Consider the following 24,612-nt stretch of genomic DNA (forward strand, 5'->3'; position numbering starts at 1 on the left):
GAGAAGGATGCTATCTAAGAATTTCTCAAGAAAAACGGTAAATTTCTACACCTAAACACCATTTAATCCGAATTTTGGTGTTCTTGAGCTATTTTTTCCCCAATTTAATTTTGATGCTTTTTAGTGTAATTAGACTTAAATTGTTTATGTATTATGCTTGTATAACCTAGATTGATGCTGTTTAACATGATTAGAAGCCTTAAACTTCAAATTTTGAATAATCTAGGGTTTGTGTTCTTGAGCAATTTGGGACTTTTTGATATAAACAGGTTATGGCCGATTTTTGTCATGAATTGTTGCTAAATTAAGTAGTGTAACATGTCTAGGTAGTTAAATGATCCAAACTTTGAGCCTAAACATGATTTTGAGAATTAAAGTGGACTTTTTCAAGTCCAAAATTCATGAACTTGATTTTTGAAAGATAATGCCATTTGAGACTTGTTTAATTGCTAGTAATGATTATTTTGACATATTATTTGAGTTGAATGCTTATGAACTTGGCGAAAATTTTCGTATATGCTTATTTGAAAAAGTGTAGATTTGATAAAAATGTGAAAATAAGCTTAAGTTTGATATAAATTGATAATGTCATTGTAATTATTTTGATTGATGATTTTGCTGACACTAATGCATATTTGGATGCACAAAATTTGTGTTTGATGTGTTTTGCAGAATGAAAGGGGTGAATCTTCATCCCAAGCCCGCCATGCTCCTGCTGAGAACTTGGAACAACAGGAGGTAGATAACTACTACAAGCAGGATGTACCTCATCCAGTCATGACCTTTTCCGATATGCATTTGGAAGAGTTGCACCCGAACCTGAGATTTGACAGACTTTGGATAGATTATCCAAAATATCAACGGGGTTTGCATACTCTTCATTCCAAGGTTGTTGAGGTACCGAGGGTCATAGAATGGGGACCCTTGGAAGCTGTAGAATTGGCCGGGCCAATTAGGGAATTACTTGTACAGAGGTATGGTAATTCTTCTTTTAATGACTGGATATGTTTATTCACCATACGCAGACCTGTATATAAAGTATGGTGTGAAGAGTTGTTATGTAGTATAGAGTTGAATGATCGGGTAGCTAGTTTAACCGATCGTTCTTTTATTAGATTTTTGTTAGGCGGTTCGATGCGCCACATGTCTTTACTGGACATGGCTCAGGCTTTACGTATATATACGCCTGAGGAATTAGCGTCTGCCGATTGTAGAGGATTGATACTAAACGGTAGAAAGATAGATGAGAATTTTAATACACACGGTGTGTGGAGTCAAATGACAAGCCATCACCGTTTCAAAGGGGGAAACTACTCTTATTTGGATATAGATAGAGCCGAATTAAGAGTAATACATAGGTTTTTAGCTAATTCGATTACACAAAGGGGTAAGAACAAAGAAAAAGTAAATGAACAGGATTTGTTTTACCATATGTGTATTCGAGACCCACACAGCGCTGTAAGTATACCATATTGTGTGGGTTATTATTTATCAGCTATGGTTCGGGGGATGCGTCCACATAGCATAATAGGAGGTGGTATTTTTATTACTTTGATTGGTGAATATCTCGGTGTGGATATAAGTCGGGGGGGATTATTAGTAGAAGAGCCGGAACCCCGCGACACTATAGGTTTAAATGTATACCATGGTGCGAAAGTTTTGAAGCGGCGAAATAACGCCGCAGTACGATACAATGGTAGACATCCACAGGTAGAGAGAAACCAGCAGCAAGGTAATGTAGGAGGGGGGAATGAGATGCAAGAAATGCATAGGTTTATAGCTTCTCAGGAATACGAAAATGCTAGACAGAGAGCATTTGAAGATTGGCAAGTTCATCAGAACCAGATCATAGCGCATTGCCAACATATAGGTAGAAACTATATTCCTACACCGAAACCCGTCTTCCCTCCTTGGTCGATAGAGATGCAGCCACCATATCCTACGTATGATCCTGCCGAAGCATTCTATAGCACGTATGGTTATGCCTGGAACCCCTATTGGTACCAATATCATCCTTAGTTTACTTATTTTTTTTTTTTTTTGTAATTTGTAATTATTGATACGTTTAATATTTTTGTTAATATTGTAATCATTTTTATAATTGTCTAACTTTTATTATTAGACTTTAATAATTTTTGAATGTGGGGTAATATACCAAACTTCAAAAATATGTATATATGTTTGCAGTTTATCTTATGTACACAACAGGGTAAAACAACGCATTTTCAAAGACTGGTATTAAGTTCAGCAAAAGCAACTAATTTTGACGACAAGATGCAAAATATATGTGAAATAACAACAAGACGGAATGAACAAATGATGTGCACCATTTATCATTCAGCAAACAAACGACAATATATTTGGAAACTTTGGTAAAAATTTAATCATTTTCACACAAATCACCCTCAATAATTTAAATTGTTACTGATTTCTTGCAAATGAGGGCATTGCAAGATCTTAAGTGTGGGAAGGGATTAAATTCTTTCGGATTTTAAAATTTTTATATTAAACACTTGGTTACCATTAAAAATACTAGTAAAGCAGTAGTTGTATTAGAATCTAGTGCTCTCTGATAAAAAAGAACAGCCCTAGTCTTATATACTGACTACCCAATTCTAGTAAAATTTTTCAAAATTTTCAATTAAATGAATTAAAATCATGTTTATACATATTTATGAACGATAAAACTAGGTTTTAACACCGAAATTATTGTTACCTCGGAAAGGACATAAATTGAGAAACAAACTAAAATGTTAAAATTCATTTAAAATGGAATAGAGGACGATAAAAAGGAAAATAAAAGCCAAGTGTGGGAAAATTTACCAAGTTATTTTAAACATATGTCACATATATCTGTAACAAATAACTGAAAATACTTTTGCTTTGAACTAAACTAAACTGTTTTACCCGATGAAAGAAAAGAAAAGATGGATCTACACGATGAATCAATTCCATCATTAAAAGGAAGTAAAGTCTTCCGAAAAAGAAACGCGCTTCTTGATTTAGGTCATGAAGTTGTCGTTCAGACCAGCTGTAGGTTGACGAAAAATCTAGAAAAGTCATCACTAAAATCAGCAGGAAATCCACGGACCTCAGCATTAAACAGGGTCGCCAAGTGGTCAGATTTATCCTAACCATGAGAAGGATTTATCTCGTACAATGGGGGGGCACCGTGCAAATTAGCTGGATAAGACTAATGAATCAGATCTCCAGAAAGGATAATCTCCTTAAAGATTAAAAATCAGCTTTTAAGACTGATATTATTCAATCCTAAAGATTGACCTTAAAGATTGAGAATTCAAACTCATGGAATTCAATGATATCTAAACTCGAGCTTAAACGAGAAAATATTTTGATCAAAATTACAAACCGATTTGTTTTCTGAAAACCCTATTTTCAATGCGTTCATTACCATTGAACGTAAAATCCTAGGAATTCACCTGGAATTCATTAGGTCACCTGAACTAAATCGGGTGTCAACCGTAAGAACGGTGGTTGCATAGTGGTCAAAGACAGGACCTTGTGCCAGACCGAAAAATTATAAGGGTGAGCTTTACTATTGCTCCTACCAAGGATAGTAATTGCGTCCGACACGTTATAGACCATAATCAAAAGCATGTCACGGGACATTGCCTTAACAGTTGCTTGTTCAACGCTTTCCTTTACAACCGGACGGTAGTTTGCCGAAAGGTAATATACGGAACAAGTAAACTGGACGTGTTGCTTTCCAAATACAAGGTTAGCAAGTGGGTGACACAAAACCGCAAGTTTTGAGCTAAAATTTTCAAATCTGAAACCCACCAAACCCACAAAAATATTTTGCAAACACCGGTAAAGGGTTATTCCGGAAAACTAATCTAGGGTAAAAACTAGATTTCAAAAGATCAAATGTTTTCATAAAGATCCAATTTCCTTAATGGATCTAAATTTTTATAGTCATGTGGGACTGTAAACCATATCGTTACTACCATTGTTTATACCGCCGTATAGAAATCACTGATGTACAAAGTGTGAAGAATAAAGAAGTGATTCTAGTATTTCAAGACAATATTGCTTGAGGACAAGCAACGCTCAAGTGTGGGAATATTTGATAATGCTAAAAACGAACATATATTTCATAGCATTATTCCTCAAGAAAGACAAGCTTTTAGTTGCAATTGTTCTATTTACAAGTGATATTCGTTTAAATAATAAAAGGTGAAGACAAAAGACAGATTCGACGAATTGAAGACGCAAACGACCAAAAAGCTCAAAAGAACAAAAGACAATCAAAAAGGTTCCAATTATTGATAAGAAACGTCTCGAAATTACAAAAGTACAAGATTCAAAACGCAAAGTACAAGATATTAAATTGTACGTGAGGACGTTCGAAAATCCGGAACCGGGACCAGAGTCAACTCTTAACGCTCGACGCAACCGACTAAAAATTACAAGTTAACTATGTATATAAATATAATATAATATATAATTAATTATATTAATTATATATATATTATATATATATTATTAAAACCGTCGGCAGCAAGAAACTCCAAGGGTGTGAGCTGTAAATATATCTCCGCGACTCGCGGAGTTTGAAGGGCATTTTGCCGCGAGTCGCGGAGCCCCAATTTTCAACCCTGGCTATAAAGCAAACCGAATTCTGATCAAATTTCATCATCTTTTTTTCTTCCTCTTCATACGTAAAACTTATATTTATATTTATAATTTATATTTTAATTTTAATTATAATTCTAATAATAAGGGTATGTTAGCGAATTTTGTAAGGGTGTAAGTCGAAATTCTGTCCGTGTAACGCTACGCTATTTTTAATCATTGTAAGTTATGTTCAACCTTTTTACATTAATGTCTCGTAGCTAAGTTATTATTATGCTTATTTAAAACGAAGTAATCATGATGTTGGGCTAATTACTAAAATTGGGTAATTGGGCTTTGTACCATAATTAGGGTTTGGACAAAAGAACGACACTTGTGGAAATTAGACTATGGGCTATTAATGGGCTTTATATTTGTTTAACTAAATGAAAGTTTGTTAATGTTAATATAAAGATTTACAATTGGGCGTCCCTATAAACTACCATATACACTCAATCGGACACGATGGGCGGGGTATTTATATGTACGAATAATCGTTCATTTAACCGGACACGGGAATGGATTAATAGCCACTAGAATAATTAAAACAGGGGTGAAATTACATTCAAGGGTAATTGGTGTAATTGTTAACAAAGTGGTAAAACCTTGGTTTACACGCAGTCGATAACCTGGTGTATTCATTAAACAAAGTATTAAAACCTTGTTACAATTCGAATCCCCAATTAGTTGGAATATTTAACTTCGGGTATAATAATAATTTGACAAGGACACTTGCAATTTATATTTATGACTGATGGACTGTTATGGACAAAAACCAGACGGACATATTAAATAATCCAGGACAAAGGACAATTAACCCATGGGCATAAAACTAAAATCAACACGTCAAACATCATGATTACGGAAGTTTAAATAAGCATAATTTTTTTATTTCATATTTAATTTCCTTTATTTTATATTTAATTGCACTTCTAATTATCGCACTTTTATTTATTGTTATTTAATCGCACTTTTAATTATCGTACTTTTTAATTATCGCAATTTTATTATTCGCAATTTCATTATCGTTATTTACTTTACGCTTTAATTTAAGTCTTGTATTTATTTTATATTTTACATTAGGTTTTAACTGCGACTAAAGTTTTAAAATCGACAAACCGGTCATTAAACGGTAAAAACCCCCCTTTATAATAATAATATTACTTATATATATATTTGTATTTTTATAAAAGTAAACTAATATAGCGTTGAGCTTTGTTTAAAGATTTCCCTGTGGAACGAACCGGACTTACTAAAAACTACACTACTGTACGATTAGGTACACTGCCTATAAGTGTTGTAGCAAGGTTTAAGTATATCCATTCTATAAATAAATAAATATCTTGTGTAAAATTGTATCGTATTTAATAGTGTTTTCCTAGTAAAATAATAACTATTTTATATACACCTCGCTTCACATCAATATACCAATAGTACATACATCTAAAAGCTGTGTATTGTACGAATACGAATACGAGTAGAATTGTTGATGAAACTGAACAAGGATGTAATTGTAAGCATTTTTGTTAAGTAGAAGTATTTTGATAAGTGTATTGAAGTTTTTCAAAAGTGTATAAATACATATTAAAACACTACATTTATATACATTTTAACTGAGTCGTTAAGTCATCGTTAGTCGTTACATGTAAGTGTTGTTTTGAAACCTTTAGGTTAACGATCTTGTTAAATGTTGTTAACCTAATGTTTATAATATCAAATGAGATTTTAAATTATTATATTATCATGATATTATCATGTATGAATATCTCTTAATATTATATATATACATTAAATGTCTTTACAACGATAATCGTTACATATATGTCTCGTTTAAAAATCATTAAGTTAGTAGTCTTGTTTTTACATATGTAGTTCATTGTTAATATACTTAATGATATGTTTACTTATCATAGTATCATGTTAACTATATATATATATCCATATATATATCATCATATAGTTTTTACAAGTTTTAACGTTCGTGAATCACCGGTCAACTTGGGTGGTCAATTGTCTATATGAAACATATTTCAATTAATCAAGTCTTAACAAGTTTGATTGCTTAACATGTTGGAAACATTTAATCATGTAAATATCAATCTCAATTAATATATATAAACATGGAAAAGTTCGGGTCACTACAGTACCTACCCGTTAAATAAATTTCGTCCCGAAATTTTAAGCTGTTGAAGGTGTTGACGAATCTTCTGGAAATAGATGCGGGTATTTCTTCTTCATCTGATCTTCACGCTCCCAGGTGAACTCGGGTCCTCTACGAGCATTCCATCAAACCTTAACAATTGGTATCTTGTTTTGCTTAAGTCTTTTAACCTCACGATCCATTATTTCGACGGGTTCTTCGATGAATTGAAGTTTTTCTTTGATTTGGATTTCATCTAACGGAATAGTGAGATCTTCTTTAGCAAAACATTTCTTCAAATTCAAGACATGGAAAGTGTTATGTACAGCCGCGAGTTGTTGAGGTAACTCAAGTCGGTAAGCTACTGGTCCGACACGATCAATAATCTTGAATGGTCCAATATACCTTGGATTTAATTTCCCTCGTTTACCAAATCGAACAACGCCTTTCCAAGGTGCAAATTTAAGCATGACCATCTTTCCAATTTCAAATTCTATATCTTTTCTTTTAATATCAGCGTAGCACTTTTGTCGACTTTGGGCTGTTTTCAACCGTTGTTGAATTTGGATGATCTTCTCGGTAGTTTCTTGTATAATCTCCGGACCCGTAATCTGTCTATCCCCCACTTCACTCCAACAAATCGGAGACCTGCACTTTCTACCATAAAGTGCTTCAAACGGTGCCATCTCAATGCTTGAATGGTAACTGTTGTTGTAGGAAAATTCTGCTAACGGTAGATGTTGATCCCAACTGTTTCCGAAATTAATAACGCATGCTCGTAGCATGTCTTCAAGCATTTGTATCGTCCTTTCGCTCTGCCCATCAGTTTGTGGATGATAGGCAGTACTCATGTCTAGACAAGTTCCTAATGCTTGCTGTAATGTCTGCCAGAATCTTGAAATAAATCTGCCATCCCTATCAGAGATAATAGAGATTGGTATTCCATGTCTGAAGACGACTTCCTTCAAATACAGTCGTGCTAACTTCTCCATCTTGTCATCTTCTCTTATTGGCAGGAAGTGTGCTGATTTGGTGAGACGATCAACTATTACCCAAATAGTATCAAAACCACTTGCAGTCCTTGGCAATTTAGTGATGAAATCCATGGTAATATTTTCCCATTTCCATTCCGGGATTTCGGGTTGTTGAAGTAGACCTGATGGTTTCTGATGCTCAGCTTTGACCTTAGAACACGTCAAACATTCTCCTACATATTTAGCAACATCGGCTTTCATACCTGGCCACCAAAAATGTTTCTTGAGATCCTTGTACATCTTCCCCGTTCCAGGATGTATTGAGTATCTGGTTTTATGAGCTTCTCTAAGTACCATTTCTCTCATATCTCTAAATTTTGGTACCCAAATCCTTTCAGCCCTATACCGGGTTCCGTCTTCCCGAATATTAAGATGCTTCTCCGATCCTTTGGGTATTTCATCCTTTAAATTTCCCTCTTTTAAAACTCCTTGTTGCGCCTCCTTTATTTGAGTAGTAAGGTTATTATGAATCATTATATTCATAGATTTTACTCGAATGGGTTCTCTGTCCTTCCTGCTCAAGGCATCGGCTACCACATTTGCCTTCCCCAGATGGTAACGAATCTCAAAGTCGTAATCATTCAATAATTCTATCCACCTACGCTGCCTCATATTCAGTTGTTTCTGATTAAATATGTGTTGAAGAATTTTGTGGTCGGTATATATAATACTTTTGACCCCATATAAGTAGTGCCTCCAAGTCTTTAATGCAAAAACAACCGCGCCTAATTCCAAATCATGCGTCGTATAATTTTGTTCGTGAATCTTCAATTGTCTAGACGCATAAGCAATCACCTTTGTTCATTGCATTAATACACAACCGAGACCTTGCTTTGATGCGTCACAATAAATCACAAAATCATCATTCCCTTCAGGCAATGACAATATAGGTGCCGTAGTTAGCTTTTTCTTCAATAACTGAAACGCTTTCTCTTGTTCATCATTCCATTCAAATTTCTTCCCTTTATGCGTTAATGCAGTCAAGGGTTTTGCTATTCTGGAAAAGTCTTGGATGAACCTTCTGTAGTAACCAGCTAGTCCTAAAAACTGGCGTATGTGTTTCGGAGTTTTCGGGGTTTCCCACTTTTCAACAGTTTCTATCTTTGCCGGATCCACCTTAATACCTTCTTTGTTCACTATGTGACCGAGGAATTGAACTTCTTCCAACCAAAATGCACACTTTGAAAACTTAGCGTACAATTCTTCCTTCCTCAATACTTCTAACACCTTTCTCAAATGTTCACCGTGTTCTTGGTCATTCTTTGAGTAAATAAGTATGTCATCAATGAAAACAATGACAAACTTGTCAAGGTATGGTCCACACACTCGGTTCATAAGGTCCATGAACACAGCTGGTGCATTAGTTAAACCAAACGGCATGACCATAAACTCGTAATGACCGTAACGTGTTCTGAAAGCAGTCTTTGGAATATCTTCTTTCACCCGCATTTGATGATACCCGGAACGTAAGTCAATCTTTGAATAAAGAGACGAGCCTTGTAGTTGATCAAATAAGTCGTCGATTCTCGGTAGTGGGTAGCGGTTCTTGATGGTAAGTTTGTTCAACTCTCAGTAGTCGATACACAACCTGAATGTACCATCTTTCTTCTTGACAAACAAAACAGGAGCTCCCCACGGTGATGTGCTTGGTCGAATGAAACCACGCTCTAAAAGTTCTTGTAATTGGCTTTGCAGTTCTTTCATCTCGCTGGGTGCGAGTCTGTAAGGAGCACAAGCTATTGGTGCAGCTCCTGGTACAAGATCTATTTGAAATTCAACGGATCGATGTGGGGGTAATCCCGGTAATTCTTTCAGAAATACATCGGGAAATTCTTTTGCAATGGGAACATCATTGATGCTCTTTTCTTCAGTTTGTACTTTCTCGACGTGTGCTAGAACAGCATAGCAACCTTTTCTTATTAGTTTTTGTGCCTTCAAATTACTAATAAGATGTAGCTTCGTGTTGCCCTTTTCTCCGTACACCATTAAGGGTTTTCCTTTTTCTCGTATAATGCGAATTGCATTTTTGTAACAAACGATCTCTGCTTTCACTTCTTTCAACCAGTCCATACCGATTATCACATCAAAACTCCCTAACTCTACTGGTATCAAATCAATCTTAAATGTTTCGCTAACCAGTTTAATTTCTCGATTCCGACATATATTATCTGCTGAAATTAATTTACCATTTGCTAATTCAAGTAAAAATTTACTATCCAAAGGCGTCAATGGACAACTTAATTTAGCACAAAAATATCTACTCATATAGCTTCTATCTGCACCCGAATCAAATAAACGTAAGCAGATTCATTGTCAATAAGAAACGTACCCGTAACAAGCTCTGGGTCTTCCTGTGCCTCTGCCGCATTAATATTGAAAACTCTTCCGCGGCCTTGTCCATTCGTGTTCTCCTGGTTCGGGCAATTTCTAATAATGTGGCCCGGTTTTCCACATTTATAACAAACTACATTGGCATAACTTGCTCCGACACTACTTGCTCCGCCATTACTCGTTCTGACACCATTTGTTCCTTTTGTTCTATTAACCCCTGGTCCGTAGACCTCACACTTCGCCGCGCTATGACCATTTCTTTTACACTTGTTGCAAAATTTGGTGCAGAACCCCGAGTGATACTTTTCACACCTTTGGCATAGCTGCTTCTGATTGTTGTTGTTGTTGCGGTTATTATTGTTGTTGGGATGATTGTTGTAGTTGCTGTTGTTGTTGTTGGGCCGTTTTTTGTAGTTGCGATTGATGTTGCGATTGTTGGGATAATTGTTGCGATTATTGTTGTAATTGCTGTTGTTGTTGTATTGGTGATTCTTATCACCATTTTCCTCCCACTTTCTTTTAACTTGCTTCACATTGGCCTCTTCAGCAGTCTGTTCTTTAATTCTTTCTTCAATCTGGTTCACTAGTTTGTGAGCCATTCTACATGCCTGTTGTATGGAGATGGGCTCGTGTGAACTTATATCTTCTTGGATTCTTTCTGGTAATCCTTTCACAAATGCGTCGATCTTCTCTTCCTCATCTTCGAATGCTCCCGAACACAATAGGCACAATTCTGTGAATCGTCTTTCGTACGTGGTAATATCAAATCCTTGGGTTCGTAACCCTCTAAGTTCTGTCTTGAGCTTATTGACCTCGGTTCTGGGACGGTATTTCTCGTTCATCAAGTGCTTGAATGCTGACCACGGTAGTGCGTACGCATCGTCTTGTCCCACTTGCTCTAGATAGGTATTCCACCATGTTAACGCAGAACCTGTGAAGGTATGCGTAGCGTACTTCACTTTGTCCTCTTCAGTACACTTACTTATGGCAAACACCGATTCGACCTTCTCGGTCCACCGTTTAAATCCGATCGGTCCTTCGGTTTTGGTTCGTTTTGCCAAGTTTCTAGGGATATATGATGTTCCCCTAATACGAGCCGTCGTTTTCCACATTGGTTTAGAAAAGCCTGGTGGTTTAGAGGTTCCCGGGTCATTGTTACAACTTAAGGACTTCGGGGGTTAACGATACAAATAAAGTTCATCGGGGTTGGAATTAGATTTCTCTATTTTTATGCCCTTTCCCTTATTATTTTCTTTTGCCTTTTTAAATTCAGTTGGGGTAATTTCTATAACATCATCGGAATTCTCGTCGGAATCCGATTCATCGGAGAATTGGTAATCCTCCCAATATTTTGCTTCCTTGGCGGAAACACCATTGACCATAATTAACCTTGGTCGGTTGGTTGAGGATTTTCTTTTACTTAACCGTTTTATTATTTCCCCCACCGGTTCTATTTCTTCATCCGGTTCCGATTCTTCTTCCGGTTCCGATTCTTCTTCCGGTTCCGACTCTTCTTCCGGTTCCTCTTCAGGAACTTGTGAATCAGTCCACGAATCATTCAAATTTACATTTGACTCTTCATTATTATTAGGTGAGTCAATGGGACTTGTTCTAGAGGTAGACATCTATCACATAATATCAAACGCGTTAAGAGATTAATATATCACATAATATTCACATGTTAAAAATATATAGTTTCCAACAAAATTTGTTAAGCAATCATTTTTCAAGTAAACACGGTCGAAGTCCAGACTCACTAATGCATCCTAACAAACTCAATAAGACACACTAATGCAAAATTCTGGTTCTCTAAGACCAACGCTCGGATACCAACTGAAATGTCCCGTTCTTATTGATTAAAAACGTTCCATATTAATTGATTTCGTTGCGAGGTTTTGACCTTTATATGAGACGTTTTTCAAAGACTGCATTCATTTTAAAACAAACCATAACCTTTATTTCATCAATAAAGGTTTAAAAAGCTTTACGTAGATTATCAAATAATGATAATCTAAAATATCCTGTTTACACACGACCATTACATAATGGTTTACAATACAAATATGTTACAACAAAATAAGTTTCTTGAATGCAGTTTTTACACAATATCATACAAGCATGGACTCCAAATCTCGTCCTTATTTAAGTATGCGACAGCGGAAACTCTTAATAATCACCTGAGAATAAACATGCTTAAAACGTCAACAAGAATGTTGGTGAGTTATAGGTTTAACCTATATATATCAAATCATAATAATAGACCACAAGATTTCATATTTCAATACACATCCCATACATAGAGATAAAAATCATTCATATGGTGAACACCTGGTAACCGACATTAACAAGATGCATATATAAGAATATCTCCATCATTCCGGGACACCCTTCGGATATGATATAAATTTCGAAGTACTAAAGCATCCGGTACTTTGGATGGGGTTTGTTAGGCCCAATAGATCTATCTTTAGGATTCGCGTCAATTAGGGTGTCTGTTCCCTATTTCTTAGATTACCAGACTTAATAAAAAGAGGCATATTCGATTTCGATAATTCAACCATAGAATGTAGTTTCACGTAATTGTGTCTATTTTGTAAATCATTTATAAAACCTGCATGTATTCTCATCCCAAAAATATTAGATTTTAAAAGTGGGACTATAACTCACTTTCACAGATTTTTACTTCGTCGGGAAGTAAGACTTGGCCACTGGTTGATTCACGAACCTATAACAATATATACATATATATCAAAGTATGTTCAAAATATATTTACAACACTTTTAATATATTTTGATGTTTTAAGTTTATTAAGTCAGCTGTCCTCGTTAGTAACCTACAACTAGTTGTCCACAGTTAGATGTACAGAAATAAATCGATAAATATTATCTTGAATCAATCCACGACCCAGTGTATACGTATCTCAGTATTGATCACAACTCAAACTATATATATTTTGGAATCAACCTCAACCCTGTATAGCTAACTCCAACATTCACATATTGAGTGTCTATGGTTGTTCCGAAATATATATAGATGTGTCGACATGATAGGTCGAAACATTGTATACGTGTCTATGGTATCTCAAGATTACATAATATACAATACAAGTTGATTAAGTTATGGTTGGAATAGATTTGTTACCAATTTTCACGTAGCTAAAATGAGAAAAATTATCCAATCTTGTTTTACCCATAACTTCTTCATTTTAAATCCGTTTTGAGTGAATCAAATTGCTATGGTTTCATATTGAACTCTATTTTATGAATCTAAACAGAAAAAGTATAGGTTTATAGTCGGAAAAATAAGTTACAAGTCGTTTTTGTAAAGGTAGTCATTTCAGTCGAAAGAACGACGTCTAGATGACCATTTTAGAAAACATACTTCCACTTTGAGTTTAACCATAATTTTTGGATATAGTTTCATGTTCATAATAAAAATCATTTTCTTAGAATAACAACTTTTAAATCAAAGTTTATCATAGTTTTTAATTAACTAACCCAAAACAGCCCGCGGTGTTACTACGACGGCGTAAATCCGGTTTTACGGTGTTTTTCGTGTTTCCAGGTTTTAAATCATTAAGTTAGAATATCATATAGATATAGAACATGTGTTTAGTTGATTTTAAAAGTCAAGTTAGAAGGATTAACTTTTGTTTGCGAACAAGTTTAGAATTAACTAACCTATGTTCTAGTGATTACAAGTTTAAACCTTCGAATAAGATAGCTTTATATGTATGAATTGAATGATGTTATGAACATCATTACTACCTTAAGTTCCTTGGATAAACCTACTGGAAAAGAGAAAAATGGATCTAGCTTCAACAGATCCTTGGATGGCTCGAAGTTCTTGAAGCAGAATCATGACACGAAAACAAGTTCAAGTAAGATCATCACTTGAAATAAGATTGTTATAGTTATAGAAATTGAACCAAAGTTTGAATATGATTATTACCTTGTATTAGAATGATAACCTACTGTAAGAAACAAAGATTTCTTGAGGTTGGATGATCACCTTACAAGATTGGAAGTGAGCTAGCAAACTTGAAAGTATTCTTGATTTTATGTAACTAGAACTTGTAGAATATATGAAGAACACTTAGAACTTGAAGATAGAACTTGAGAGAGATCAATTAGATGAAGAAAATTGAAGAATGAAAGTGTTTGTAGGTGTTTTTGGTCGTTGGTGTATGGATTAGATATAAAGGATATGTAATTTTGTTTTCATGTAAATAAGTCATGAAAGATTACTCATATTTTTGTAATTTTATGAGATATTTCATGCTAGTTGCCAAAAGATGGTTCCCATATGTGTTAGGTGACTCACATGGGCTGCTAAGAGCTGATCATTGGAGTGTATATACCAATAGCACATACATCTAAAAGCTGTGTATTGTACGAGTACGAATACGAGTAGAATTGTTGATGAAACTGAACAAGGATGTAATTGTAAGCATTTTTGTTAAGTAGAAGTATTTTGATAAGTGTATTGAAGTCTTTCAAAAGTGTATAAATACATATTAAAACACTACATGTATATACATTTTAACTGAGTCGTTAAGTCATCGTTAGTCGTTACATGTAAGTGTTGTTTTGAAACCTTTAGGTTAACGATATTGTTAAATGTTGTTAACCCAATGTTTATAATATCAAATGAGTTTTTAAATTATTATATTATCATGATATTATCATGTATGAATATCTCTTAATATTATATATATATATACATTAAATGTCTTTACAACGATAATCGTTACATATATGTCTCGTTTAAAAATCATTAAGTTAGTAGTCTTGTTTTTACATATGTAGTTCATTGTTAATATACTTAATGATATGTTTACTTATCATAGTATCATGTTAACTATATATATATCCATATATATATCATCATATAGTTTTTACAAGTTTTAACGTTCGTGAATCACCGGTCAACTTGGGTGGTCAATTTTCTATATGAAACATATTTCAATTAATCAAGTCTTAACAAGTTTGATTGCTTAACATGTTGGAAACATTTAATCATGTAAATATCAATCTCAATTAATATATATAAACATGGAAAAGTTCGGGTCACTACAAAACTCGTCCCACGTCAAACTCATACTTTGTTCTTCGCCATAAAGTCGGATTTTCGCGTCCCACCACAACTTGGCATCACCCCTCATCATGCTACTACCAAACCTCGTCTTTTTATCGAGAGGGCACTCACTAGTTTGGAAAGCCCCCTCCATATTGGAGATCCATCGATCACTCTTGAGTGGGTCTCGTTCACCTTCAAAGGTGGGAGGTTGAGCATCTTTGAAGTTTTTATAGTGGAAGTCTCGTCTTCTCGCGTTATCCTCTTTAAGAACAATCTTAACTTGTTCCTTGACTAGATTGACTACTAGTTCGTCAATCGAATCCAAGAACATCTTCTTAACATCCTCTAAGAAGGCCTCATGACGCCTTTGCATAATGGCCTCAACCTTGGCCGTAAACTCAACATCCTCGCTCGAACCCCCTTCATTGGTCTCGGGTCCGTTTCTCGTCTTCATACTATAAAATGGAAAAAGTTAAGCAACGAACGAGAAGACTTAACACATATGTATATACACCACACTACCCCATCTTGCTCAACAATCATCGTACATTGCTTGTTTGACACGATTTGAACCCGTAACAATTGTAGCTAATCATTGTTACGCGAGCACGTCGCATTAACTTGCTAGTACAACGTCTATCTCGCTTGATGATTGCTAACACAACACAAAGCAATTAGCGCAAGATTAGTTCACATAAACCTAAGCACTAATCAACTCCCGGTCCGACCCGTCTCCTACAAGTCCCGCATAAAGTGCATACACAAATAAATCTAAGTCTAGGCACCTATCTCAAGTCGCCTAAATCCCTTAGACCATGCTCTGATACCACTTGTAACAACCCAACCCAATATACAATCGAACACGTGTAATAAATTTTTTTTTTTTCAGAAGAGTGCGCCACGCGCACCACCTCAGGGTGCGCGGCGCGCACAGGCCCAAATTCAGTTCTGTCCGGTTTTGTCAATTTTCAATTAAAGATCTCCCACTTCCGGACATATTTAGACGAAACGCTTTTCACAACATGTTATAATGGTTAAAACTCACACGATTCAATAATAAAATGAGTTTTACAAAACAGGGCCCACATCGTCCGTTTTACGAGTTTCATACAAAAGTTCGAGTTTCGACCACACTAGTTTAAATTCCAAACGACACTATAAGAATGGTGTTTGGGGTTAAACTACCCAAGTCTCGGTCAAACTCCAAAAGCTATCACATCCCAAAAGCGTCCCCTAAACAACAAGCGGGATCTCTAATCCAATCGAAGGCCCTTACCCTTGTCAACGCCCGAGCCTATAAAAAAGATAAACAACGAGAGGGTAAGCAAAGTTTAGTAAATGCAATAATTATACCCATATATATATAATATACCTACTTGCAATCACTTACACATTTACCGCATACACGCTAGCAATACAATTAGCATACCATCACAAGTACAAAGCTAATATTCTCCAACAAACCTCTACTGGCGTAATCAATAACATATAATCGACATAATATAATATGCTACAAAACAATACACAACCATGGTTAACCATTCTCGCGTCATGGTGCTACCGGCTCTTTGGTTCACACCATACGCATTTGTCATTATGCTACCGGCTCTTTGGTTCACACTCTAACAACGCTAAGGTGCTACCGGCTCTTTGGTTCACACCCTAACAAATCGTGCTATAGCGCTACCGGCTCTTTGGTTCACACTATAACACACGTACTATGACGCTACCGGCTCTTTGGTTCACATCATAGCACGCCCGCACATACTATGGCACTACCGGCTCTTTGGTTCATACCATAGCATACAAATAAATACATTACATACATATGCATATAATCATTCCACTCACCTTTAACGATTTGGTGACGGTTTTATATTTCCGCAAGCTTCAAAGCAAAGTACCTAATATAATAAGTACTTCAATCAACCCACATTACTAGTTGGAGTAAATACCAACAATTTCACTTATGTGCATTTAATGACTTAAATACATTAAATGCTCCATTTTCACCAAAACCGCCCTTTAAGGGTCAAGACCATCATTAATCACTTAAAAGCTAGTGATTAAGGTCCAACAACACTAACCATTACACAATTAGGGTATTTCATATCCATACTTCCCAATTAGGTCAATCATTAGCCCTTTGACTAATTTTAAAGTCAATACACCCATTTCGGGTCATCCACTAACCCAACTAACACCCATTTACCAATTAGCTAGGTGTGCTAGTAATTAACTAACCAATTAGGGCTCATAAACATCAATTACCACTTTGAAACCCTAGGTTAGTTACCATTGAGTCTTCATGACTCAATCTTACCCAAGAACACCCAAAATCATCAAAAATGGGTTTTATGTTCATCACTATCCCAAACCCTATTCCTTACACAAATTTAAAACAAGGAAATCAAGATTAGAGCTTACCACTACAACCAAAACGTAGCTAGAGAAGAGATGAACAACTTTATAACTCGAGCTAAGACTCAAAACTAGCTCCTTCTTCCTTTGCTCGAGCTTTCTCACACAAGAATCTCACTCTCTCTCTCTCTAAAATTAAAGTGAAGAAGATAAGGTTGTTGAAAATGGAGTGAATGATACTCCACAAACTGACCTTCTGGCCTTTAACTCATCCATAGGTGAAATTACCAAAATACCCAACAAAATATCTGAATAAAAGAGCTGAATCCGGCTACAGTAGAGAGTGCGCCACGCGCACTCTTAGGTATGTGCTGAGCGCACTAAGCCCAGCTCAGCTTCTGACTTCTGTTCAACTGCACAATCAATCCCACACTTTATGTACTCAATTTACACTGCTGTACAATGAAGATTAGGGTCTTACATATATTTATTTAAACGATTACAACTTAAAAATAGAATAATTACAACTAAAAACTTAACATATTGGGATGATATTGCGACTAAATATATATTCGTTTGGAGCAATATCAAACTTATTTTTATGATACAGAGTATTATTTAAGAATTGGATTGTTCATAAAGAGTGGATAATGTTTCATATAGAAAACAGGTATTTCGTTGAACACTTCAAAAGATATGATCGAAATATGATTTCTAAAAACTGATTTGACCATTGTTAACGTATGTTATTACTGAAATTTTTCTGAGTCTACTTAGGTCATAGGAAATTTTTATTAGGTTCTCAACTTAAAAACTAAGCCTTTCTAAATGGCGATGACTGAATTGGACTTGCAATGATTTTTCTAGAAAATACATAAGTTACTGCTGTAATGTTGAATTTAAACAGTCGTTTTTCGTAAACGTTTTGTATTTTAAAAATAATGGTTCGGGAATTAAACCTAAATATTTTTGTAGATGTCTAACACTTAAAAAGCGAGCTTTTCTAGGTGACAAAGTGTCATCCAGTGTTCTATTTACTTAATTAAAATTTTCGTATAAAATTGTATCAATTAAATCATGTAGGTTGTGAAATACTTGGAGTTTGACTTTTCTTCAGTCAAAGGTTGGTACTTATGAGTGAAGTGATGTTATTAAGTCAAACTATTTGTTATTTTAAGTACTTGGTCAAATGTATAGTGTTTTGGTGTAGAGTTAGAAAGTGTTAACTATTGATATTTGGTTTAAAGTGAAGTAGTGACACTACTGAGCTGAGCAATATTATTTACTAAGTGTATTTAAACTAGTGATTTTGACCTTGAGTAGTGAACATATAAAATCAGTTGACTTGTAATTATGTCAAGACATGTGAGTCAAATGTTTTACCCAACTTTACGCGTATCGTTTAACACGTGATTACTTCCTAAACATACATTTAAAGCTGGATTTTGTTAAACATATTTGAGTCAGTATCGAGCTTAGAATTATGATTATAATTACACTATGAACCGACCTAATTATTAGGTTATTTGACCAATTTGTATCTATAGGTTGTGTACATTATATGCGGTGATCTTTTTAGCAGTAACTGTTGTGTCGAGACATTTTGTTGTGCTTCTGCTAATACTGCATTTTATGATATACTTTGATGTGCACTCAAGGTAGGTTATATTTCATATTTTTGAACTCTTAATCTTTTTGGGATGAGAATGCAACTTTATTTTTTATTTTTACGCAATAGACACAAGTACGTACTTTTCTACTTTGAGTTTATAACGCAAATCCCTTAGCTTGGTAATTGTTAATTACTTTTTTTATGAACTAGTGGGTGCGAATACATATATATGGATCCATAGGGTTTGACATCCTCATATGGGTTAGTCAAGCTAACATTGTTAACGAACGTATAGTATTTTCGAGTGGTACACGTGTTACTGCGTATTTTATTACATAGGATAATTTATTATTTACGCTAAGCTTAATTACTGGGTGCTCAGAACTGTATACTTTTGAAAGAATTTTTGATAAATTTTACTGAGGTTTTTGAACAGAAAATCTCGTGGTCTAATTTACTTATTTATATATTACGCGCAATACTTAAACCTATAACTCACCAACTTTTGTGTTGACTTTTTAAGCATGTTTTATATTCATGTTTATATGTTTGCTTCAGCTGTTGATAATTAAGGTGTTGCATATGAGGTCTTACTCGGCATGCTTTTATTACAGATACTGCATTCAGTATTCTTTACACTTTATTGAATATTGGTTGACATTGACTTTTTGGTCAACTTACTAATTCTAATAACCTTCTATTTATGGAAATTTATTATTCTTGGAAAACTTTTGAATAATTAATGCAATGCTTTAAAAAAACGTTCTATATAGAGGGCATAACTTCAATGTGAGATCGTTTGTAAACGTACCATGTCAATAGCGATTTTAGCGGGTCGTGACACATGAGGGTAGTTTCGCTTAAATTAATCTAACTCTACCCTTCATCATCTACACTTAATCATCATCAACACCACTCAATCTTCATCAAAACTAAAACCAAAAACATATAAATTGCATCCTTCAATTTGTTAAATTGACACAAAGAAAACTAAATCGACAAAAAAAATAAAATAAATAAATCTTCATTTTTGTAATTTGACACAAAAAACCAAACCTAAACAAGGATTCAATAAGGCATATACGGAATATTATACTAAACTCTCGCTGTATCAGCGAAAATAAAACACACATATGTAATTCTATTCAAACATTTTTCAGTAAAAAATCCTTGTGTTAAATGTTATTCAATAAAAACCCTTTTAATGTAACTGATTTCACGGGTAATCAACATCCCTGCAACTATTTTCTTTTTCTTCAAAAATTGAGTGACTTCTCAAAAAGTAAGCAATTTTTTCATTCTAATTCGAATATGAAAGTGTTCATACAAACTAAAATTGAATCGGAGTTGTTCTGATCTGTAGCTGGTTTGTAGGTGTGGGGGCGGTTGATCGATGTCGAAGGTGTTGCAGGTTTTGTTTAATACTTTGTAAATTTAAGTGACGAGTTTAATAAGTTTAATGGGATTTGGGTGGTGTCAATAGATGCAGATCCATGGCCACTGTTCATCGTTGTCGATTAATGACATATATTCACGGCCAACATCTTAGATCTATGGGTATTTATTTGAGATTTTATACTTGATTTATTCAAGGGTGTTGATTATGCGGATCTAAGATGTTGACTTCGGTTAGCGGGCAAGGATACTACCGATAAGGTTATGAGTTAACATGGATAAAGCAATTTGCTACCACCGATATGTAGAACACTGAATGATTGTGTAAGACCCGAAAACCGTTTCGTACATATTGTATATATATCAAGCTGGCGACCATCACAAACAGTTTTGGGCCGCGGCGCGGCCAGTTGGCCCGCGGCGAGGCTGGCATCTGACGGAAATTTCTGCTTTTTATTTAATTCAAGCGTGGGGTATTTTGGCCTTTTTACATGAGGCCAGATTTAAGGCCACTAAAAGGTTGGTTGGAGCTTTTAGTTCACATCCACCAAACTTATCATCTCTCCCATTAAAGTTTTAGAACGGGAAACATTTAAAGAGAGAGAAAGCTCAAATCTAAGAGGAAGAAGTTGCTTTTGGGCCAAAGTGCGTGTTTTAAAGTTGTTCATCTAATCACTAACTACGTTGTGATTGTGGTGGTAAGCTCTAATCTTGATTTCCTTATTTTAATTTGCTTAAGGGTTAGGGTTTTGGGTTAGTGATGAACATAAAACCCATTTGTTAGTGAATTGGGGGTTTTGGGTAAGTTTGAGTCATGAGGACTTAAAGATGACTAACTTAGGGTTTTAAATTGTTAAATATGTTTATGGGTCTTAAATGAGTAGTAAAAGCACTAGCACACTTCGTGGTTGAGTCTTTGGGTGTTACTCGGGTTATGGGTGACCCAAATGGGTGTGTTGCTTTAGAAATGGGTCAAACGAATCTTTGATGACCTAAGTTGGTTAAGGTGTGTGAAAATGCAATAATCTTGTGTTAGGAAGTGTTTTAAGACCATATTTGGCATATGTAAGAGTTTTGGCAAAGTTGACCCAATTTTAGGGTTAAGGGTGCAAACGGGTCGAAATTGCACCATGGGTCAAAATGACCCTAGGATGATAAGTGAGTTGGTTGGCCAACTTAAGTTTGTGATTGATTATATGCATAATGTAATAGGTACATTACATTGAAGGTTGCAAGCTCGGCTATCTTTCACAAAAGACTTTGAGGTGAGTGGAGTAATTATACGTATATGTATATAGCGTATTTATTTGTGAATGTTATGGTATGAACCATCGAGCCGGTAGTGCCATAACATGTAAGTGACGAGTGTCGCGATGTGAACCACGATCCGGTAGCATCAAGTGTGAACCACGAGCCGGTAGCACTATAAAATGAAGTGTGAACCACGAGCCGGTAGCACTATAAAATGAAGTGTGAACCATGAGCCGGTAGCACTATAAAAGAGTATGACTAAAATGCCTAAAATGCGTATGGTGTGAACCACGAGCCGGTAGCACCATAGCGATTATGGTTAACCATATCGTGTTGTGATTGTGTAGCATATGGTTTATATATATTGGGTTGAGTATATGCTAATGCGGTTTTGGGTGGTTTTGAGTATATGCTAATGCGGTTTTGTGATTCGGGCTCATTTGAAAATGGCTCAAGATAGACAAAAGTCGTATGCCGACAAACGTAGGTGAATGATCGAATTTCAAGAAGGTGACATGGTGATGCTTAAGGTTTCTCCATGGAAAGGCATTATTCGGTTTCGAAAACTGGGAAAGTTAGCTCCTCGGTTTATTGGCCCATTTAAGGTTTTAGCTCGTGTTGGCGAAGTTGCGTACCGTTTGTGTAGTGACCCGAACTTTTCCATGTTTATATATATTAAATGAAATTGTTATTTACATGATTAAGTGTTTCCAACATGTTAAGCAATCAAACTTGTTAAGACTTGATTAATTGAAACAGGTTTTATATAGACAATTGACCACCCAAGTTGACCGGTGATTCACGAACGTTAAAACTTGTAAAAACTATATGATGTCATATATATGAATATATATATATAATTAACATGGTATTATGATAAGTAAACATATCATTAAGTATATTAACAATGAACTACATATGTAAAAACAAGACTACTAATTTAATGATTTCGAAACGAGACATATATGAAACGATTATCGTTGTAACAACATTTAATGTATATATATATATATATATACATCATATTAAGATGTATTAATACATCATGATATCATGATAATGTAATAATTTAACATCTCATTTGATATAATAAATAATGGGTTAACAACATTTAACAAGATCGTTAACCTAAAGGTTTCAAAACAACACTTACATGTAACGACTAACGATGATTTAACGACTCAGTTAAAATGTATATACATGTAGTGTTTTAATATGTATTCATACACTTTCGAAAGACTTCAAGACACTTATCAAAATACTTATACTTACAAAAAATGCTTACAATTACATCCTCGTTCAGTTTCATCAACAATCCTACTCGTATACACCCGTATTCGTACTCGTACAATACACAACTTTTAGATGTATGTACTATTGGTGTATACACTCCAATGATCAGCTCTTAGCAGCCCATGTGAGTCACCTAACACATGTGGGAACCATCATTTGGCAACTAGCATGAAATATCTCATAAAATTACAAAAATATTAGTAATCATTAATGACTTATTTACAAGTAAACAAAATTACACATCCTTTATATCTAATCCATATACCAACGGCCAAAAACACCTACAAACACTTTTATTCTTCAATTTTATTCATCTAATTGATCTCTCTCAAGTTCTATCTTCAAGTTCTAAGTGTTCTTCATAAATTCTATAAGTTCTAGTTTCATAAAATCAAGAATACTTTCGAGTTTGCTAGCTTACTTCCAATCTTGTAAAGTGATCATCCAACCTCAAGAAATCTTTCTTATTCACAGTAAGATATCTTTCTAATACAAGGTAATACTCATATTCAAACTTTGATTCAATTTCTATAACTATAACAATCTTATTTCGAGTGGAAATCTTACTTGAACTTGTTTTCGTGTCATGATTCTGCTTCAAGAACTTTCAAGCCATCCAAGGATCTTTTGAAGCTAAATCTATTTTTCTCATTTCCAGTAGGTTTACCTACTAAAATTAAGGTAGTAATGATGTTCATAACATCATTCGATTCATACATATAAAACTATCTTATTCGAAGATTTAAACTTGTAATCACTAGAATATAGTTTAGTTAATTCTAAACTTGTTCACAAATAAAGTTAATCCTTCTAACTTGACTTTTAAAATCAACTAAACACATGTTCTATATCTATATGATATGCTAACTTAATGATTTAAAACTTGGAAACACGAAAAAACACCGTAAAACCGGACATACGCCGTCGTAGTAACACAGCGGGCTGTTTTGGGTTTGATAATTAAAAACTATGATAAACTTTGATTTAAAATTTGTTCTTCTGGGAAAATGATTTTTTTATGAACATGAAACTATATCCAAAAATCATGGTTAAACTCAAAGTGGAAGTATGTTTTTCAAAATGGTCATCAAGACGTCGTTCTTTCGACTGAAATGACTACCTCTTACAAAAACGACTTGTAACTTATACTTCCGACTATAAACCTATACTTTTTCTGTTTAGATTCATAAAATAGAGTTCAATATGAAACCATATCAATTTGATTCACTCAAACGGATTTAAAACGAAGAAGTTATGGGTAAAACAAGATTGGATATTTTTTGATTGTTGTAGCTACGGGAAATATTGTAACAATTCTATACAAATCATATCCTAGCTAACTTATATTGTATTATTCATGTATTCTAATATATTATGTAATCTTGGGATACCATAGACACGTATGCAAATGTTTTGACATATCATATCGACCCATGTATATATATTATTTGGAACAACCATAGACACTCTATATGCAGTA

Source organism: Rutidosis leptorrhynchoides, chromosome 8 (assembly GCF_046630445.1).
Source record: "Rutidosis leptorrhynchoides isolate AG116_Rl617_1_P2 chromosome 8, CSIRO_AGI_Rlap_v1, whole genome shotgun sequence".
In the NCBI taxonomy this organism is placed as follows: Eukaryota; Viridiplantae; Streptophyta; class Magnoliopsida; order Asterales; family Asteraceae; genus Rutidosis; species Rutidosis leptorrhynchoides.